Raw genomic sequence first — 21342 nt, 5'->3', positions numbered from 1 at the left:
GAGGAATTGGGACACCACTACCCTCATGGGAACGCGCAAAATTTAGGGGTAGGGCTGAAAAGTAGGACTAGGGGGAGTATTGGGACAGGCCCTAAGTCCCGGTCCTGTACCGCTCCCGGACCCTAGCGGTTGGCAGGGGAACCACTAGCATCCGGGTCCAGCAGTGATTTCCTCCAGGTTAAAATGTCCAACTTTATAAATAAACATTTCCAGTCTGGTACAAACAGTTTTGGTTGTCATGGTTACAGTTCCCACCCACGACGACTGGACGGGGCGTTTTTATGCATCTCATCAGGTAAATGTTGGCGTGTGTCTGCGACGCGGCCGCTCCGGCCGTTGATCAACCGTCACCACTTCTGGGCTGTGGATGAAGATGGAACAACAGAGTCCTTCACTGGGACACCTGGAGCAGCAGGCCGTGTGGAGATGTCCTGCTGGAGTTCCTCCAGGGTGGTGGACCAGCTACCAGACCCTCGTCTGCCACGCCGACGTCTAACCCGCCCCTGAAGGCTGAAATATGGTTCTGCGTCAAAACGGCGCCGTGCCTACGGCGTGTGGTTTTCGTCCACGCAGACCACACGCCGTCACTGACGTGCACCTCCCGAAAATTGTAACTACGCGTCGAGGTGACGCAGACCACACGCAGACAGAGAGGGCTGTGATTGGTTCGCCTGGAAGCAACGCATTTCCAGTTTCCGGTTTGAAGCAGTCGTGAACTTTCAGGGCTCTTTTCTTCGTTTATGTGTGATTTTTTTTGTTTTGGTTTTTTGCACAATAGTTGTCCTTATTTCTTTGATTTACTGTGACCGGAAAAAGTCGGATAAACCATCCAGGAAAAGATCGCTAACTAGCGGTCGCGGGGGGTACTGCACCGCGACGAAATGGAGTGACGGAGAAGTCCGAAGAGTTCACGACGGCGTCACGGTGACGGCGTGTGCTCTGCGTTGGTGTGACGCAGAACCTTAATTCAGCCTTAACCCGCCCCTGAGACCCGCTGGTCTCGGTGGAAACCTGCTGGTCCCTTTGGGGACCTGCTGGTCTCGGTTCCAGCTCCAGCAGCGTTCGTTTCAGTAGCAACCCTTGAAATGAGGCCGTTCCAGAAACGTGGGGGTGACGTCCCAGCAGACTGGTCCAGTTCCTCCAGTCCAGGCTGGTCCAGTTCCTCCAGTCTAGTCCAGTTCCTCCAGACTGGTCCAGTTCCTCCAGACTGGTCCAGTTCCTCCAGTCTGGTCCAGTTCCTCCAGTCTGGTTCCAACGTCCAAACCTACGACGGAGTATTAGGGCCAAACAAAAAAACAAAAAAAGGAAATTACGAGAATAAAGTCATAATATTACGAGAATAAAGTCGTAAAATTACGAGAATAAAGTCATAATATTACGAGAATAAAGTCGTAATATATTATAAATATATAAATATAACTTCACAAGATGCTCAATATTCCTCATTTTAACACAGGGAGAAGAAGCTCTTCCTGTTAGAGTTCTCATAAATTATATTCTCATAATATTACGCCTTTATTCTCGCAACATTACGACTTTATTCTCGTAATGTTATGACTTTATTCTCGTAATTTTACGACTTTATTCTCGTAATATTACAACTTTATTCTCATAATATTACGAGTTTATTCTCGCAACATTACGACTTTATTCTCGTAATATTACGACTTTATTCTATTACGACTTTATTCTCGCAACATTACGACTTTATTCTCGTAATTTTACGACTTTATTCTCGTAATATTACAACTTTATTCTCATAATATTACGACTTTATTCTATTACGACTTTATTCTCGTAATTTTACGACTTTATTCTCGTAATATTACGACTTTATTCTCATATTACGACTTTATTCTATTACGACTTTATTCTCGCAACATTACGACTTTATTCTCGTAATTTTACGACTTTATTCTCGTAATATTACGACTTTATTCTCATAATATTACGACTTTATTCTATTACGACTTTATTCTCGCAACATTACGACTTTATTCTCGTAATCTTACGACTTTATTCTCGTAATATTACGACTTTATTCTCATAATATTACGACTTTATTCTATTACGACTTTATTCTCGCAACATTACGACTTTATTCTCGTAATTTTACGACTTTATTCTCGTAATTTCCAAATTTTTTTGTCTTAGTTTGGCCCTAATACTCCGTCGTACAAACCAGGTCCTCACTTTAAAGAAAGTCCAGTCCAGTCACATGACCGCGCAAACTGCCCAAACCGCATTTCATTTTCATTGACAGAAACTCTGGGAAGAAGACGAGGCTGTGAATGAGCTGGGATGGAGGGGTGGGGGGGGGGATTATTTACTTTTTTTTATTTTTATTTCCAGGCTCTTTTCAGATCCCCCCCCCTCCCTCCCCATCAGGAACCCTCCGTAATTGGCCGTTTCGGATCTTTGTCCGCTCCCTTTCAGGCCGCAGGTGCAGGCAGTAAAGCCGGGCGCCGCGCTCCTCCCCCCGGCCGGCTTTGTTCCCCCAAACCCCCCCAAAAAAACCCAAAAAACCCCCCCGCCGAGCAGAAAATTAGCGCTGCTTCTCGGGCTGCGTCCTCGGGCTTAACCCTTTCACCGCCCGCAGCCTTTCTCATGGAAATGGGACGGACCCGCACCCCCACCCTCCTGCACCCCCACCCCGGCTAATCTGTCAGGGAGGGGAGGGGGGGCCCGGGGGTGGGGGCCAGAATCTGGGACCCCTCAAACCTGGACTACATGAACTCTTAGATGGGCAATTTACTTTGTCATACACGCAAGGAAATGTTTGTTTTTTCTGTGTAAGAGACAAAGACCAGGCAGGAGAAAAATAAAATGATAAAATAAAATTTGATTGATTTGATTTATTTTGTACATGTAAAAAAACAATTCAAGAGAAGATAAGAAACGAAAACAAAACAAAGAATGTCATACTTTAACACTTGATATCTTAATTTACATGTGCAAAAAGGAGTAGGAAGAAGTGTACATTTATTTAATCCTACCCCCATTCACTAATCATTTCAGCCATATTTATAAATACTCACACACTGTACTCACACCTGCTAAATAACAGTATTATTATTATAATTATATACTGTAAAATAAAAAATACAAATACAAATACAAATATTTTAGAGGAGGAAGATTTTTTTTCATTATGCGTTTCGAGAAAAAAGTCAAAATGTTGAGAAAAAAGTCAAAATTTCGTGAATAAAGTTGAACTGTTGAGGAAAAAAGCACAAATATCGACTTTGATTTTATTTTATTTTGTATATGTAAAAGACAGCAATTAAAAGAGAAGATAAGAAAATGAAACAAAGCAAGCAAAAAAAACAAAAAAACTAAGAAAGAACACTTAATATCTTAATTTACATGTGCAAAAAGGAGTAGGAAGAAGTGTAAACGTATTTAATCCTACCACCATTCACTAATCATTTATTAACCAGTATTTATAACTAACTATACTATAATTATACTCACACACTGTACTCACACACATACCTATACATACACATTGTTTAGTATTTCTATATATTTGTAAACACATGCCCATATAAATATACTTATTTACACCATACTATCTCTATATTAACTCCATCTGCTCTATATCTATATATATCTACATACACACATACATATACATACATACATCCATCCATCCATCCATCCATCCATCCATACATACATACATACATACATACATACATACATACATACATACATACATACATACATACATACATACATACACACACACACACACACACACACACACACACACACACACACACACACACACACACACACACACACACACACACACACACACATACATACACACACACACACACACACACACATACATACACACATGCATACATACATACATACATACATACATACATACATGCATACATGCATACATACATACATACATACATACATGCATACATACATACATACATACATACATACATACATACATACATACATACATACATACATACATACATACATACATACATACATACATACATACATACATACATACATACATACATACATGCATACATACATACATGCATACATGCATACATACATACATACATACATACATGCATGCATACATACATACACACATGCATACATACATACATACACACACACACACACACACACATACATACACACACGCATGCATACATACATACATACATACATACATGCATACATACATACATACATACATGCATGCATACATACATACATACATACATACATACATGCATACATGCATACATGCATACATGCATACATACATACATACATACATACATACATACATACATACATACATACATACATACATACATGCATGCATACATACATACACACATGCATACATACATACATACACACACACACACACACACACACATACATACACACATGCATACATACATACATACATACATACATACATACATACATGCATACATACATACATACATACATGCATGCATACATACATACACACATGCATACATACATACATACACACACACACACACACACATACATACACACATGCATACATGCATACATACATACATACATATATACATACATGCATACATACATACATACATACATACATACATGCATGCATACATACATACACACATGCATACATACATACATACACACACACACACACACACACATACATACACACATGCATACATACATACATACATACATACATACATACATACATACATACATACATACATACATACATGCATACATACATACATACATACATGCATGCATACATACATACATGCATACATGCATACATACACATATAATTAGCTGCCCATTTCTGTACATAAATATAAACAAATCTACCCATTCACCCAATAGTTTTATATCAGGCCCCTAAAGCCGCTAAACCCCTTCCTCTTTGTACCTTGTGAAAATCATGTTTTTATATTTGTTTTTAAACTGGTTAATGTTTGGACATTGTTTTAATTTCTTTATTCTTGTAATTGTATTTCAACATGAATCTCGACATTTCAACTTTTTTCTCAACATTTCAACTTTTTTCTCGAAGTGCACAATAAAAAAAAAATCTTCCCCTCTCAAATATGTTTTCTTCTGCATGACCCTAATACCCTTCCGTATAATACTCTTGCGTAGATCACAGACGGCCTAAGAGACCAATGAATCCAGGTTTGAGTGGAGTAAATCAGAATCTTCAGCACCGTCACAAACTGCTATTTACCCGAGTTTTAATCAAAGAAGTTGGATGTCGTTTCAACACTTTTGAGGGTCAGATCCAAGTTTTGGGGTCTGGATCTTGTAGAACTTAAGTGCGATGGGGAAACTGAGACAAGTTCACCTTTTTTCTGTTAAAGTTCAAGACGTAAATGGTCCAGATTTATGAATCTAATGATAAAATAAAAGATGAGCTGTCAAACGAACCTGCACAGGAACATCAACCATTGACCAAACTATGATTTCATTAAGAAATTCCTTATTTCTGTTTTGATATTTTTATTAGGGGGTAAGGCACAGTTGAACAGGAATAAACAAAAAAAAGATATACAGTCTACCTCCTTTTTTTTTTTTTTTTTTTTTTGGGATTAAGAACAGAACAAAAAATCCACACAAAACAATGACAAATACACGAAAATTATTATATTCTTATATATAAGTAATATTTAAGTATTTAAGCTAAACAGTATGAATTAAAAAAATAGATGAGTAAAAAGGGGAAAAAAAAAAACAAAAAAAAAACCCAAAAACAAAAGAAAAGTAAATAAAAAGATAAATAAAAAGGAGGAAGAAAGAGAGGAATGAGAGAAGAGAGGGAGGGGGGGGGGATCCGTCAATCAGGAGGCAGGGACTGGAGAGAGTGGAAGAATGTAAGAAAGGGAAGCCACTTATTATAAAATTTGTTGCAACTACCCTTCAGTGAATATTTAATCTTTTCCAGCTTCAGAAAAAACATGGTGTCGTTGAGCCACTGGGTACTAGAAGGAGCCTTAGTCGACTTCCAGTGGAGAAGAAGGTGGCGTCTTGCCAGTAAGGAAGTAAAAGCCAAAATGTCTATTTGGTTTGAAGTAAACCGGCCATGGTCCTCTGGGAGCCCGAATATGGCAACATGGGGGGAGACTTTTATATTCACCGAGAGTATTTTTGACATGGTGTCAAAATAATTCGACCAAAAGCGAGAAAGTAGTGGGCAAGAGTAAAACATATGGGTTAAATTGCAGGACGAGGCATGACATTTGTCGCATTCGTCAGTGACACTGGGATAGATCTGTGAGAGTCGAGCTTTAGAAAAGTGGACTCTAAACAGTACTTTAAACTGTATAAGTGTAAGACGAGCGCAGGATGAACTTGTGTAAATTTTTTTTAAGAGCAGCGTCCCACCAGTCATCCTCCAAATTTAGATCCAGTTCATCTTCCCAGACAGCCCTAACTTTAATAACTGGAGAGAGATCGAAAGACAGAAGGTCATCGTAAACCTTAGAGATCAGTGATTTTTGAAGTGGATCATGGTTTAAAAGCACCTCCCACTGTAGAGTCGGCGGAGAGGATGGAAAAACTGGAAACAAAGCTTTAGCGCAGTGTCTAATCTGAAAGTATCGAAAGAGATGAGAAGGCGGGAGATTAAATTCACCTGAGAGATCTGCAAAGCTGCGAAAGATACCATCCTTGTAAAGATCTCCAAAACTTTTCAGGCCCTTATTATGCCATATGAGAAAGGTTGAATCTGTAAGCGGAGGTCGAAATAAATGATTGTTCAGTAATGGAGCTAAAGTAGATGCTGACTTAAATTTGAAGTGTTTCCTAAATTGATACCAAATTTTAAGTGTGGAGTGAACCACTTGATTATTTGTAAAGACAGAGAGGTTGGATGGAATAGATGAGGTAAGTAGAGCAGGTAAAGAGGATGAAATGCATGACTGTGCCTCCAAATTACACCATGGCATATTCACCGATTTGAACCAAAATGAAATTTTTTGAATATGTGCTGCCCAATAATACAGTTGGAAATTGGGAAGTGCCAGTCCGCCATTGAATTTACATCTCTGAAGTGTGGATTTGCGGATTCTAGGAGCCTTCCCACACCATAAGAAGTCAGAAATAGTTTGATCAATTATTTTAAAAAAGTGTTTTGGTAAGAAAAGTGGAAGACAATGGAACAGAAATAGAAATTTGGGCAAAATATTCATTTTAACTGCGTTAATTCTTCCAATTAATGAAAGAGGTAAGCTTTTCCATCTATGGAGGTCAGATTTAATTGTAGACATTAAAGGTGAGAGATTAGCAGAAAAAAGAGAGCTTAACGTTCTGGTTACGTTGATCCCAAGATACCTAAAGCCGGAAGGACTAATCTTAAAAGGGATATCTGACTGTACGAGCTGTGTTGCTGAGTCATTAATGGGATAGCATTCACTTTTAGATACGTTCACTTTATAGCCTGAGAAAGACCCGAATCTCTGGAAAGCAGATAAAATTGAAGGAATGGAGAGGACAGGATCCGAGACATATAACAGTAAGTCATCAGCGTAAAGTGACAGCTTATATTCTGTTCCCAATCGGGAGATCCCAGTAAAAGTGGGGGAGGACCTCAGAAAGATTGACAGGGGCTCTATAGCTAGTGCGAATAATAGGGGAGAGAGGGGACACCCCTGTCTGGTGCCACGGGCTAGAGTAAAAAAATTGGACTGAATGCCATTAGTGGAAACGCTTGCTTGTGGAGACGTGTAAAGGAGACGAATCAAAGAAATTAACCCATTCCCCAGCCCAAACTTCTTCAGTACAGTAAATAAATAGTCCCATTCAATCCTATCAAATGCCTTTTCAGCATCGATCGAGATTACGACTTCAGGTGTTGTGGTGACAGTTTTAGAGTGAATAATATTTAAAAGTGTCCGCACATTAAAGAATAACTGTCGCCCCTTAACAAATCCTGTCTGTTCATTTGAGACAATAGTTGGCACAATGTTCTCCAAGCGATAAGCCAAGGCTTTAGCAAGGATCTTAGCATCTACATTTATTAACGAAAGAGGTCTGTATGAGCCGCAGAGAGTTGGATCCTTATCTTTTTTTAAGAGGAGACTTATGGAGGCTTGCCTTAAAGTGGGAGGGAGAGTGCCATGTTCCAGTGATTCCTTATAAACAGCATGCAATAAAGGGGACAATTTATCCTGAAATTTCTTAAAAAATTCCACTGGAAATCCATCAGGGCCAGGAGCTTTGTTATTTTGCATACTTCTCACAGCGAGATTAATTTCTTCTACCGTTAATGGCGAGTCAAGATTTTTAGCAGCATCGGAGCCTATAACAGGAAAGTTGAGGCTATCTAAGAATGAATTCAATTCAGTGGAGCCAGATGGAGATTCAGACGTATATAAAGAGGAATAAAATGAGTGAAAGACAGAATTAATGGCGGTGGGATCCTGATGCAATGAGCCTGATGAATCTTTTATCTGAAGGATCATACGTGAGGCTGCCTGGCGACGTAACTGATGAGCCATGAGCCGACTTGCCTTGTCTCCATGTTCATAATATACGGAGCGTGATCGTAAGAGAAGTCGCTCTGCGTCATTAGTGGTAAGGAGATCAAATTCAGTCTGTAAATCGACACGTTGCTTAAGAAAACTGGGAGAGGGGCAAGTAGCAAGTTGTTGGTCCAATTTTGTGATCTTAGTAGAGAGTTCTTGTAATTTGGCTTTCCGGGACTTATTCAAGTGAGCAGAGAAGGAGATAATTTGTCCCCGCAAATATGCTTTTAATGATTCCCACAGCAGTGAAGATGAAATTGGTTCCATATCATTTTTATTTATAGAGATGTAATCATCAATTTTAGCTGTAATACAATTGGTGAACTTATCATCTGAGAGAAGTAATGTATTGAACCTCCAAGATGTTGAGTAGCGTGGCTGTGAAGAGAACTGAATATCCAAAGAAAGAGGAGCGTGGTCGGAGATCACAATAGGATGATAATCAACAGACAGTACTTTGGGAATTAGTTTAGCATCAATAAAATAATAATCAATCCGAGAGAAAGATTGATGCATCTAAGAAAAGAAGGAATATTTTTTGGTACAAGGGTTATAAAATCTCCAAGGATCGGTGCAACCGTTCTTGGACACAAAATCTGAAAGAGACCTCGACATTGAAGAAGGAGTCAGATTTCGGGGGCTGGAGCGGTCTAGTTTGGGGTCAATTACGCAGTTCATATCCCCGCCAATTATAAGAAGACTGTCGTTCAATGAGGGGAGACATTCAAAAAGCTTGTTCATAAAGTGTGGGTTGTCAAAATTGGGGGCATATATATTAACTAATAATATGGGAATATGAAATAGCGTACCCGCCACAATTAAGTATCTGCCGTTTTTGTCTGAAATCACCTTAGATGCTGAAAACTGCATTGACTTACCAATTAATATAGCAACCCCCCTGGCCTTAGAGTTGAAATCAGAGTGAAACACCTCAGAAACCCAGGGACATTTAAGTCTGACCTGGTCTTTGGTGCGCATGTGGGTTTCCTGAAGGAACACTAAGTCAGCTTTAAGACGTCTCAGGTGAGCAAATATTCTCGATCTCTTAATTGGACTCCCCATGCCTTTAATATTCCAGCTCAACAACCTCACAGAAGTACCAGTATTAGTGGCCATATGTTAAATTCCTAAAGATAGAGATGTACCGAATGCGGATCCCCAAGGAAGGAAAGGAAAGAAAGGGATGGAGGGAGGAAAGAAAGAAAGAAAGAAAGAAAGAGAAAGAAAGAGGAAAGAAGAAGAAAAAAATAAAAAATAAAAAATAAATAAATAAATAAATAAATAAATAAATAAATAAATAAATAAAAAAAAAAAAAAAAAAAAAAAAAGGGGGGGAAAATTGAAAACAACAACAAACTTAACCTACTGAACCCCCCACCCCCCAATTGCACTTACAACGACCCCATCCCCAAACGATGGAGAACCCAGTGCAAACTCCAGAAGGAGTCAGATCCCTGAAAAGAACACTTACGGCTTTAAGCATAACTAACAAGATAATAACTAACAAGCTTCGTGTTGAGCTCCTGCAAGCCCAGCAACATTAACAGAGAGGTACAACCAATCACGACCAAGTTAAACTGAAAACCACATACCGTGTATATATGGGAGAGAGAAAAAAAAAAAAACGACACTGATGAACTGAAAAAAGTTCAACTAGACTTTGAGCGACGTGATGAAAGCGCTGGCCTCCTCTGCCGACCTGAACTCCCTTTCTGCGCCGTTGTGAGTGATGCGGAGGCGGGCGGGGTACAGCAGACCGTAGCGGATCCCCGGGATCTCGCGGAGCCGGCGGCGGACGTCATTAAAGGCGGCTCGGGCACGGGCCGTCTTCTGGGTGTGGTCGGGAAAGACAGAAAAAGTCAACTCTCCACACGTAATCCGTTGCTGAGCCCTGGCTCGGCGCAATATATCCACACAGTCTGTATGATAGTGCAGACGGGCGATGATGGGACGAGGGCGCTCTCCGGGCTTCGGCTTCGGCTGGAGGGTGCGGTGCGCCCGGTCCAGGAGAGGCTCCTTCTCCAGGCTGAAAGCCTCCTTGAGCAGAGAGGGAATATCCGTAACAGCAGAAGAGGTGGAAAAATCTTCAGGAATTCCCACGATCCGTATGTTATTGCGCCGGGATCTCGCCTCCAGATCCTCGCATTTACCATCCAGCCTCATCAGTTCAGCTGACAGATGCTCCACTTTAGCCTGTAAGGTTGTGATGTCATCGGTGCAGGATGAAAGAGATGTTTCCATTTCAACCACGGTGTTCTTCAGAGCGCGCACATCAGACTGGATGTTTGTAATGCTTTTTGATAATTCCGACTTCACCGCTTGCAGCTCAGTCTTGATGCTCGACAGGTTTTCATTTAAAGCAGCCTGAAGCTCCGCTTTAAAAACAGCCGCCATCTCAACGCGGAGTGATGCGAGCAGCTCGGCCTTAAAGTCGTGTGAAGGAGCGGCCCCGGCGGCCTCGGCCAGGCTGGACGGGGGGTCACCACGAGGCGGGGATGCTGCGTGCGGAGAGGGCCGCGGCGGTGGTGCGGATAGTTTGAGTTTTGGAGGCATTTTGGTCGGCAAAAATACGGGGCCAAAGTAGAATAATGAAGGTCGGGAAAAATAAACCGAAGGAAGATGAAAAAGCTGTACCAAAAATAGATAATTTTAAAGGTTGTTGCAGGAGCTCAAAAAAACACGTCCTAGTCCATTAGTCGCTACACCGGAAGTCTCGAAATTCCTTATTTCTGACTTTATAAACTTGCAAGTTAACAAAAGAAAAGTTTCTCTTTGTTTTGATTTAATAGTCACAAATTTGTGAGGAAACTGTCCAATCAGTCGCAAACCAGATGACACAAATGAGAGGTAGAATTGAAGTGTTTCTCAGTATTTGTGTGTACTTTTGTATTTACGCTGGTGGTTCGCCTTGGGATCATAACTTAGGTAGTCGTGCTAATAAATCTTTTATTCTGATAAAAACAGAATCCTAATCTTGTTAAATTTCCCCTTCAAAGTTAAAGACAGATATTAACCGAAGTAGTCAAAATTAATATGCACAACAAAATACTGGAGACCAGAGGGTTGTTTCACGAAACCAGGGGTCCGTTTCACAAAGCAGGTTTAGTGAAAACTCTGAGTCTGTTAACCCTGAAATGAGGGAAACTCTGAGTTTTCCGTTTCACAAAGGGAGGTAACTCAAACCAGAGAGAGAGAGGTAACTCTAGCCTGTTTCACAAAGAGAGGTAACTTAAGCTCTCGGTCAGTTACCGTAGTAACAGACTCTCTGAACCTAACCTGGTCGGGACCAGGGGTCCGTTTCACAAAGCAGGTTCAACAAACTCTGAGTCTAATCCTGAACTCTTAGTTGATCTACTCTGAGATCGGAAACTCTGAGTTTTCGGTTCCAGAACAGCGGATTTGAGTTAATTTACTCAACTCTAAGTAGTTTCACCTGGAGTTAAGCTCGTATCAAAAGCCAACATCTATAGAGCCCTGATACGATTCACCATGGCAACCGGCGACAACAAAAGATCCACATACTTCACGCCGTGTCCTTTTTCACCCGAATGGAATTAGAGATTTGAATGCGCGCATACGGCGAATTTGAACATGTTTTTCGAAAAAAGAGTAACACCGCAGCACACAATATAATATAAAATTAATTTAACAGATCTCTACATCATTCACCTGCAATCCTGTGGAACTCCTTGATGGCTTGGACAGGTTTATGATAATAGGCTTGCCACCCGTCCCTGGAAATACGGAATTGTTCCGTAATTGGGAATTAAAGGAGCATGAGGCTCCTTTTAAGAAATTAGACTCTCTAGCGCCACCCTTCACCACGACGGCCGTCAGGGGTACTGCAGCCAACAGCGAAGCCGGCACGGGAGAACGGGGAGAACGCGCATGCAGCGTCATGTGACGTCACATCCGCAGCCCAGCGCGGGAAATTCGGACCCCGAATTGCAAGGATTAACATATATTGCTTTGCCTGTAATGAGACTATGTACTGTAATGTACATGTATTACGCGGTCTGATAACCATCTCCCGATGAATATTTAATTATCTGCGCATTAATTCTGCACCTTCAACAATTGTTTCTTCATCAAAAAAGACATGCCATGTTCGTGACAATGGACTTCTAATATATATATATAGGGGAGAACGGGGTGATTTGAGCCTGTGGGGAAGTTGAGCAACCCCTTGTTTATGAACAACCATAGACAAATTTGGTCACGTGACCACATGTGTTTGAAGAGTCATCCATTGTACTCACCCTGTGATGGAGAGAGGCTGATCGAGTAAGTGGTAAGCATATTTAAGTTCAAAAAACTGTTTTTTGCTGTTCAAAGTGAATTTTTCATGTTCAAGGAGTCGTGATTCTTGCGTCTGAACAATTAAAGACAAGTTTGAACAAATCTCACATATGTGTTAGTGGCAGAGGTGGACAGAGTACTCAACCCCAGTACTTGAGTAAGAGTACAAATACTACTGGTCAAAATTTACTCCGTTACAAGTAAAAGTAGCTCAGTCAAAATATTACTCGAGTAAGAGTAGAAAAGTACTTGCTTTTAAAGGTACTTAAGTATCCAAAAGTAAATGCTTTTAAATTTACTTTAAGTATAAGTAAGAGTAAGAGTAAATTTCTTATTTTCCACATCAGTAAATTACTATATTTTTTCTAAATTAATTTAAGGATCTTTTAACTCGTTTCTGAGAATTAACTCTTTGAAACCAGCTGCACTGATGTGCTGCTTTTAGAACCACAATGTTATATAAAACCTGCAGAAACACCAAAAACAAATCAAATGAATGGGATCATAAGAGGACAGCAGATGATGCAGAGTTTATTAACTTTCTTCTCCTGACGCAGGCGTAGCCATTGTTGCGGCTCTTGACTTGTTGCGGCTCTGTCTTGACAAACGCAGGCTACTTTGGCGGTATCGTTTTGAGGAGGCTTGACGTATTTCCGCTTTACGTACATCCCAGTGGAGAGCGTGCACTGTGATAGGTCTCCTCCTTTGACAAAAACAGCTTGTGTCCAATAGGATTTTAGGGAAGAAGAAAAAAGAGCAGACCTGAAAGTAACGAGTACTTTTCAGCCTTCCTAGAAATTTACTCGAGTAAAAGTAAAAATATTTGTCTTGGAAATGTGTTCAAGTAAGAGTAATAAGTACCAAAGAAATCTAATACTCAAGTAAAGTACAAATCCTCTGGATATGTACTTAAGTACAGTACTCAAGTAAATTTACTCTGTTACTGTCCACCACTGGTTAGTGGATTAGGAAGTTATAATATGAGGCTATACTTTTAGCATGATGTTAGCTCTAAACTGCTGGATGATACAAGTTGGTTAAAATGGCAGGGGTGGGGTAATTTTAGCCAAAAGGCCTGGGGGATGTTGAGCCAGTCAGTGGCTCAACTTCACCCACTTATTATTATTATTATTAAAGTATTATGTTACTGTAATATGTACATTGCATTCTTACATTTTACCACCACAAATGATGTGACATTTTGAATTTTAGACCAGAAACCATCTTGCCACGCCACTATAAACGGAAGACAGACAGGGCTTCAAATCCTCTTGTGGATTTGGACAGAGCAGTGGCAGAGGTACAGAATTGGAAGTCCATTCGTCCGGTGGCACCTTTCCAGATGAAGATTATGCCCCATCCATGGTCACAGACAGGCCAAATCCCGAGGAGCCAGCAAACAGAGCTGACCTGCCTGTAAAATCAACTCATGCCATGAGTCCTGATTGCTCAGCAGTTCCAGACCTAGAGATGCCACCTGCTACTTTATCTGAACCATTGAACAGAATCATCAGTCCTGAACACTCGTCCACAAGTGATGCTACTGGTTCTCCTGCCCATTTGGGGTATGTGTCCCCAGAAGACATACTTCCCTTCCCTAAAGGCACACCAACTAAACCTAGAATAAAAAGGAAGAAAGTGAAAACAAAAATCTTGACCGACACTCCAGAAACCCTGGAGCTGGAGAAGGCACACAATGACAGAGCAAATAAAAAGACTGAAAAGCAGAAGAAAAAGACTCTGAAAGGGTCGAAACTACGACGGAGTATTAGGGCCAAACAAAAAAACAAAAAAAAGGAAATTACGAGAATAAAGTCATAATGTAATGAGAATAAAGTCGTAAAATTACGAGAATAAAGTCATAATATTACGAGAATAAAGTCGTAAAATTACGAGAATAAAGTCATAATATTACGAGAATAAAGTCGTAATATATTATAAATATATAAATATAACTTCACAAGATGCTCAATATTCCTCATTTTAACACAGGGAGAAGAAGCTCTTCCTGTTAGAGTTCTCATAAATTATATTCTCATAATATTACGACTTTATTCTCGCAACATTACGACTTTATTCTCGTAATGTTACGACTTTATTCTCATAATATTACGACTTTATTCTCGTAATTTACGACTTTATTCTCGTAATGTTACGACTTTATTCTCGTAATTTTACGACTTTATTCTCGTAATATTACGACTTTATTCTCATAATATTACGACTTTATTCTATTACGACTTTATTCTCGCAACATTACGACTTTATTCTCGTAATTTTATGACTTTATTCTCGTAATTTTACTACTTTATTCTCCCAACATTACGACTTTATTCTCATAATATTACGACTTTATTCTATTACGACTTTATTCTCGCAACATTACGACTTTATTCTCGTAATTTTACGACGTTATTCTCATTATATTATGACTTTATTCTCGTAATTTCCAATTTTTTTTGTCTTAGTTTGGCCCTAATACTCCGTCGTACGAAACAAATCAGAACCAAGAAAAAAAACTGTTGTCTACAGTCGCTCAGATGATGATAGTGACAAGAATCTGTCTGCTGGTGACTTCGTCATTGTGAACTTTGCAGGTAAAAAAAAAATCCTATAATTACATTGGATTGGTGGAGAACGTTGAGGGCACTGACATCGGTGCAAAGTTTCTGAGGCAAAGTTGTGATGGTTCTGTGAATGAAAAGCCCAACTTCACATTCAAAGAGAATGATGAAGGACTCATCCCTGGAGGTGATGTGCTCATGAAACTCCCAAAACCGCAAAAACTTGGGGGAACAGCCAGAAGGGAGAAGACGTTCGTATTCCCGTGCAGCATTGACAAGTGGGATGTTGAGTAGTAGCCTTGAAGTTCATTTTTTTCTTCATTGTTAACAATAAAACATTTAAGGTGTCATTTTGTGTTGAATTTGTCTTGCTTTGATATGGCATTAAATGAGGTGAAAATGTTAAGTTTTACTTCAACATAATCAGTGGCACAATTTACCCCCCTGTGGCTCAACTTAGGCCACGTTTACACGTAGCCGGGTATTTACAAAAACGGATATTTTCCCCTCTACGTTTTCAAAAATATCCTTGTTTACACGGACCCACATGAAAACGCTGTTAACGTCATGCCAGCCAATCAGAATACTGGAAAAAACATCAACAAAGGACACGTGTAACTTCCAGTTAACGCAGAGCCTACGGCGTAGGGTACGCGGCGACGCACACCGTACGGCGCGCATCGCCGCGTACCCTACGCCGTAGGCTCTGCGTCGATTTAACGCGGGACCATAATTCAGGCTTTACTTCCAAGACGGAACGAGAGTCTGAGAGAATTTAAAACAGGTAAAATAAAAGAAAATATTGACGGTGGCCAAACAAATTGTAAACACAGGTCGCACTCATGACGCTGCTGGTGACGTTTCTGTCGCATAATGTGACGTAAATCTCAGTTTTCCTCCGTTTTCTCTGTTTAGACGCAAACGTGAAAACTGAGTTTTTGAAAATCTCCACTTTGGCCGGAGTTTTCAGAAATGATCGTTTTTGGGGGCTTTGACCTCTGTTTTCGTGTAAACGAACGGCCAAAACGCATGAAAACGCCTCCGTTTTTGCCCCGTGTAAACGGGCCTTTATCCTCTCCCTAGGCTCAACTTATCCCTCACCGGGGGCAAGTTGAGCCAAGAGACCACTTTTTTTTGAAAAGTCATATTTTGAAAACAGTTAATTTTAGATCAAAGGTGATTATTCCCATGGATGCACCACACCCTGAAATATATGTACATATTTTAGTTGGAGACATTACTGTCATGCCCTCACTTTAAAGATGCCTTAAGTAAAAACTGGCTCAATTCACCCCGCTCTCCCCTACTGACTCTGTTTTTAATGACAGACGGCAGAACTTCGCCAAAACTCGCCTGCTGACTGAATGAATGAGGAAATCAAATGTGCGTGTGTCTCTGAAAGAGGTGGAGACGCAGAGAAACTCCAGGTTCATTGACATAAACCTGGTCCCGACCAGGTTAGGTTCAGAGCGTCTGTTACTACGGTAACTGACCGAGAGCTTAAGTTACCTCTCTTTGTGAAACAGGCTAGAGTTACCTCTCTTTCTCTGGTTTGAGTTACCTCCCTTTGTGAAACGGAAAACTCAGAGTTTCCCTCATTTCAGGGTTAACAGACTCAGAGTTTTTACTAAACCTGCTTTGTGAAACGGACCCCTGGTGTGTTGGAACCAACTGAGCGGGTTTAGTCATCATGGGTTCAAGTAACCTCAAGATGAGACTTTAACTCACTGTTTGTTAAACCTCCTTCTTGGAATACCCCCCAGGTAACTTGTAATTTCTGGTAGATTGTTATACTTGATATGTTGGGTCGACACGGATTCTTAGACTTAAAGGAGCTTGAGGCAGGATTGAGGCAGGATTTATGAAAAAAATTTGTATACGTTTTAAGTTTTCTAGTAATAATGTCAGATGAAGCGTTCCAAACCCAAAAGAATGAGCCCTCTAGCGTATCTCTCCGTTGCCTTGAACAGGCTGTGTGCTGCAAAATGTGCTGCAATTGTGACCGGAATTTCCCGCGCTGTCCTGCGGATGTGACGTCACATGACGCTGCATGCGCGTTCTCCCCGTTCTCCCGTGCCGGCTTCACTGTTGGCTGCAGTACCCCCGACTGCCGTCGTGGTGAAGGGTGGCGCTAGAGAGTCTCATTTCTTAAAAGGAGCCTCATGCTCCTTTAAAGGAGCTGTATGTAAGAGCAATAATAAAACGAATCATAAAATGACCCCGATATGTCAACAGACATTTAAAAATCATGTTCATTTCAAATACTTATGTCACTGACAACAGCACTCAAGACAGGATATTCCAGTTTAAAAAGAGGAGTTGCAGCCCAACTGATGTTTATGTTGTCATTTTTTGTTTTGGCCTGAAGCTCCACCCCCCACCTATCTCCCAATCACCAAGTCAGTATTGTTTCGGCATCCGGGTTGCCAGCTCGGCTCTAATTATCGCAGCCATGGCAGCCTACGTTCCTGCTGCATTCTGCAGCCTACCTGGCAACCTCTGGTCGGGGGAGGAGGGGGAGGGTACACGCCGCTCAACAATATTTTGAAAGTGACTGCAGTACCAGTTTTGGCCATTTCTTACAGACAGCTCCTTTAACATGTAAATACACATTCTATGCAGCATACTCCTGAAAGTATAGCGTCTAAAACATGGCAGCTTGGATCTTCCTGGTGGATGATTGGACTAATGAGTCCTTCAAGAAACAAACGTGATCCAGAGGCGGATTAGAAGAACTGAAGACCATGATCCAGTCATGATGTGGTGGTCTTTAGGAGGAACCGTCAGCTCGGGCGCTCTGTAACTCTGTAGCCGTCCTCTAACGTGGTCTCAGTGGCATTTGGATGTTTCTGAGACACCTCCAGGATTCAGTTTCCTCAAAACGCTGAGCTGGTTCATGAGGCAGTCAGCAGGAGTTTAATTGTTTAATTGTTTAATTAGGATCCCCATTAGCTACAGCGTGACTGCAGCTATTTTTCCTGGGCTCCGCCAACATTTTAAAATAATACAGTACTAAACGTAACATAATAAAAGCAAACCAAATACATTTCCACTAGATAAAGAGAATATCAAATTAAAAATACTCTGCAAAAAAAAGCAGACATTCCACAAAATGAAGACAGCGAAATGAGAACATAACACAAAACAAAACCAAAACACTGCACAGTTAAGAGTTCATCTGAGGTCATCAAAAAGTCTGAAAAGCAGCCCACAATTTCTTTTTTTTATTTTTTTTTTACTTTTTATTTAGTATTATCAGCTTATACAACAAACAAACAAAAAATTAAACAGACAGAAACATGGGGGCTCCTATGTAGAAGATGTTATGTCATGACAATGTCCAATAAGCTCAAGGGACCTGTTTAACTGATAGCGTCCTCTATTCCTCCAATAAAGGCATACCATTTCACCCATTTCCTGTGGAAGATCGCTCCTTTGGACCTCAAACAGAAAGTCATCTTCTCCATTGCATATATTTCTCTAACTCTGTCCATCCATTGATTAAGACCTGGGGTCTCAGGTTTATACCAGTTCTTGGTGATTGTCTTTTTACAGGCCATTAGCAATATTTTGCACAGATACCAGTCTTCCTTCTTAATCACATCATCTGTCAAATCACAGAAATGCAGAACCTTAACATCATTAGGAACCTTATATCCCAAAATCTTTCCCACAGCGATACATATGTTTTCCCAGAAAATGTGGACTTTTGGACATAACCAGAAGATATGAGAGTGATCAGCGTTCAGGTTTCCACACTGCCTCCAGCACTGTTCCTGTGATTGAGAAAATTTGCTCTCAATATTTGGTGTGACAAAGTAGCGGATCAAATTTTTCCAACCAAATATTCTCCACTATCTTTGAACTTGTGGATGAATGCTGTGCACTCCACATTGAATGCCAATCCTCCTGTGACATTTCTATGTTTAGTTCTTTCTCCCATTTTACTTTAATATATCCTGTGCCCACAATTTCATTTCATTTGTAGTCTAGAACTTCACAACTGATCTAATACAGAAAGATAATCAGTCTCAGCAGCTGCTTGTTTAAGTGATCTCTATTTCAATGTTCTATAATTGTTACTGATTCAAAAGATGTTGCTTAATGAATAATTTTGAATGTTCTTATGCTGTTTGTTTGTGTGATGTGTTTGGGAAATAAATTGAGGTCTGGATGTGGAACGGCAGTTTCTGCTGCTGTGCTACATTTTAAATATTGCTCAATTCTGCTTGGGTGAAGTCTGTCCAGACTGGTTCACAGAGATGTCAAGTAACAAAGTACAAATACTTCATTACCTTACTTAAGTAGAAATTTTGGTTATCTATACTTCACTGGAGTAATTATTTTTCAGACGACTTTTTACTTTTACTCCTTACATTTTCACGCAATTATCTGTACTTTTTACTCCTTACATTTTAAAAACAACCTCGTTACTCTATTTCATTTCGGCCTTTAAAAAAAAACTATCCAGTTAAATTGCTCCATCCGGATAGAGTGAATTTGGTTGTGGTTGTTTCAGATGTTCTTGTCCAGTTTTGTTCTTACATCCGTTCCCTCAGATTCCTGCAACTAAACTTGGATGTACATTCCAATAAAGGTTAGGATAAATGATAACACGCCTCTGAAGTTTGACTTTTTGCACCATTACAATACTTATAGGCAACTAGTCATCATATCTCCTGCTCTCTGAAACACATGTTAATGCTCAATAGTACACATATATGGTTCTTTAATATATTTGCATTATACTAAGATGCATTCATTTTCAAATGCATTCTTTGGTCCTTAATGGCTTTTTTCCCCCTTAACTTTTACTTTTATACTTTAAGTAGTTTTGAAACCAGTACTTTTATACTTTTACTTGAGTAAAAAACTTGAGTTGATACTTCGACTTCTACAGGAGTATTTTTAAACTCTAGTATCTATACTTCTACCTGAGTAATGAATGTGAATACTTTTGACACCCCTGCCGGTGCAGAAGCTGGTTCTGACTCAACACACGTCAGTGTGGGTAACGCTGGGACAGACTTTCTAGACTGGGATGTGAACCGGACAGAGCCGAGTCCTGGGAACATGAGAAACCTGGAGGAAGGTTCTTGTCCTGCTTCCAGCAGAAGTGGGCGCAGACGTGGAAGGGGGAGTCGGGGAGGGGGGGACGGGGGTCAATGGGAGGATTTTCTGGTCCAGTACATCACATCACCCAGCAACAAGCAGTGAGGCTTCAACAAGCGGTTGCCATGGATGTTCTGAGAGTGACTTCAAAGTGTCCACACACAGTGAAGCCTCAGTGTTTGTGAGCCGGACGGTTCTGACCCAGCAGGCTTAGCGGGTCAGCTGCAGACACAAGCCTTCACGACCCGTTGGAGGAACATGCAGCTTTTCTCCACAGAAGTTTGCTTGTTCTCACAGAATCGACGAGCTGCTGTTGTTTCCGTCTTCAGAGACCGGTCCAACCCCGAAGGACTGACTCCAACACGGGAACACGGAGAGCGGCGGCCATGAGCTTAGCCGAGGCTCGGCCAATCCTGACGTCCCCGATGGGATGTTCTCAACGCCAGCTGCAGCTGAGGAGCACCCTCCGGCCGGAGGTCGGCTGCACCGCAGGAATGTTTGTTCCGAGCGAGCAACCTCCGCTTCAGGAAAACAAGCTCCGTTACTAAAATGGCCGTTAGAGGGTCGTCTCCAAAGGTGTCCTCATTTCTCTTTTCACTGATCTCCAGACAGAAACTAAGACAGCAGAAATAAACATATTTACAGGTCTGGTCTCCATAGGTAGCTTTATGTCCTCCAGTGTTTGGGTTTGGGGGAAAAAAAACATAAATAAAACCACAAACTCAGTAATATTTCATCTTGATGTCATAAATAAATTTAAACAAGGTAGTGTGAGGGAGCGTTGAGGATGA

The sequence above is a fragment of the Cololabis saira genome, chromosome 20 (assembly GCF_033807715.1).
Source record: "Cololabis saira isolate AMF1-May2022 chromosome 20, fColSai1.1, whole genome shotgun sequence".
In the NCBI taxonomy this organism is placed as follows: Eukaryota; Metazoa; Chordata; class Actinopteri; order Beloniformes; family Belonidae; genus Cololabis; species Cololabis saira.
This window is presented reverse-complemented; position numbering follows the sequence as displayed.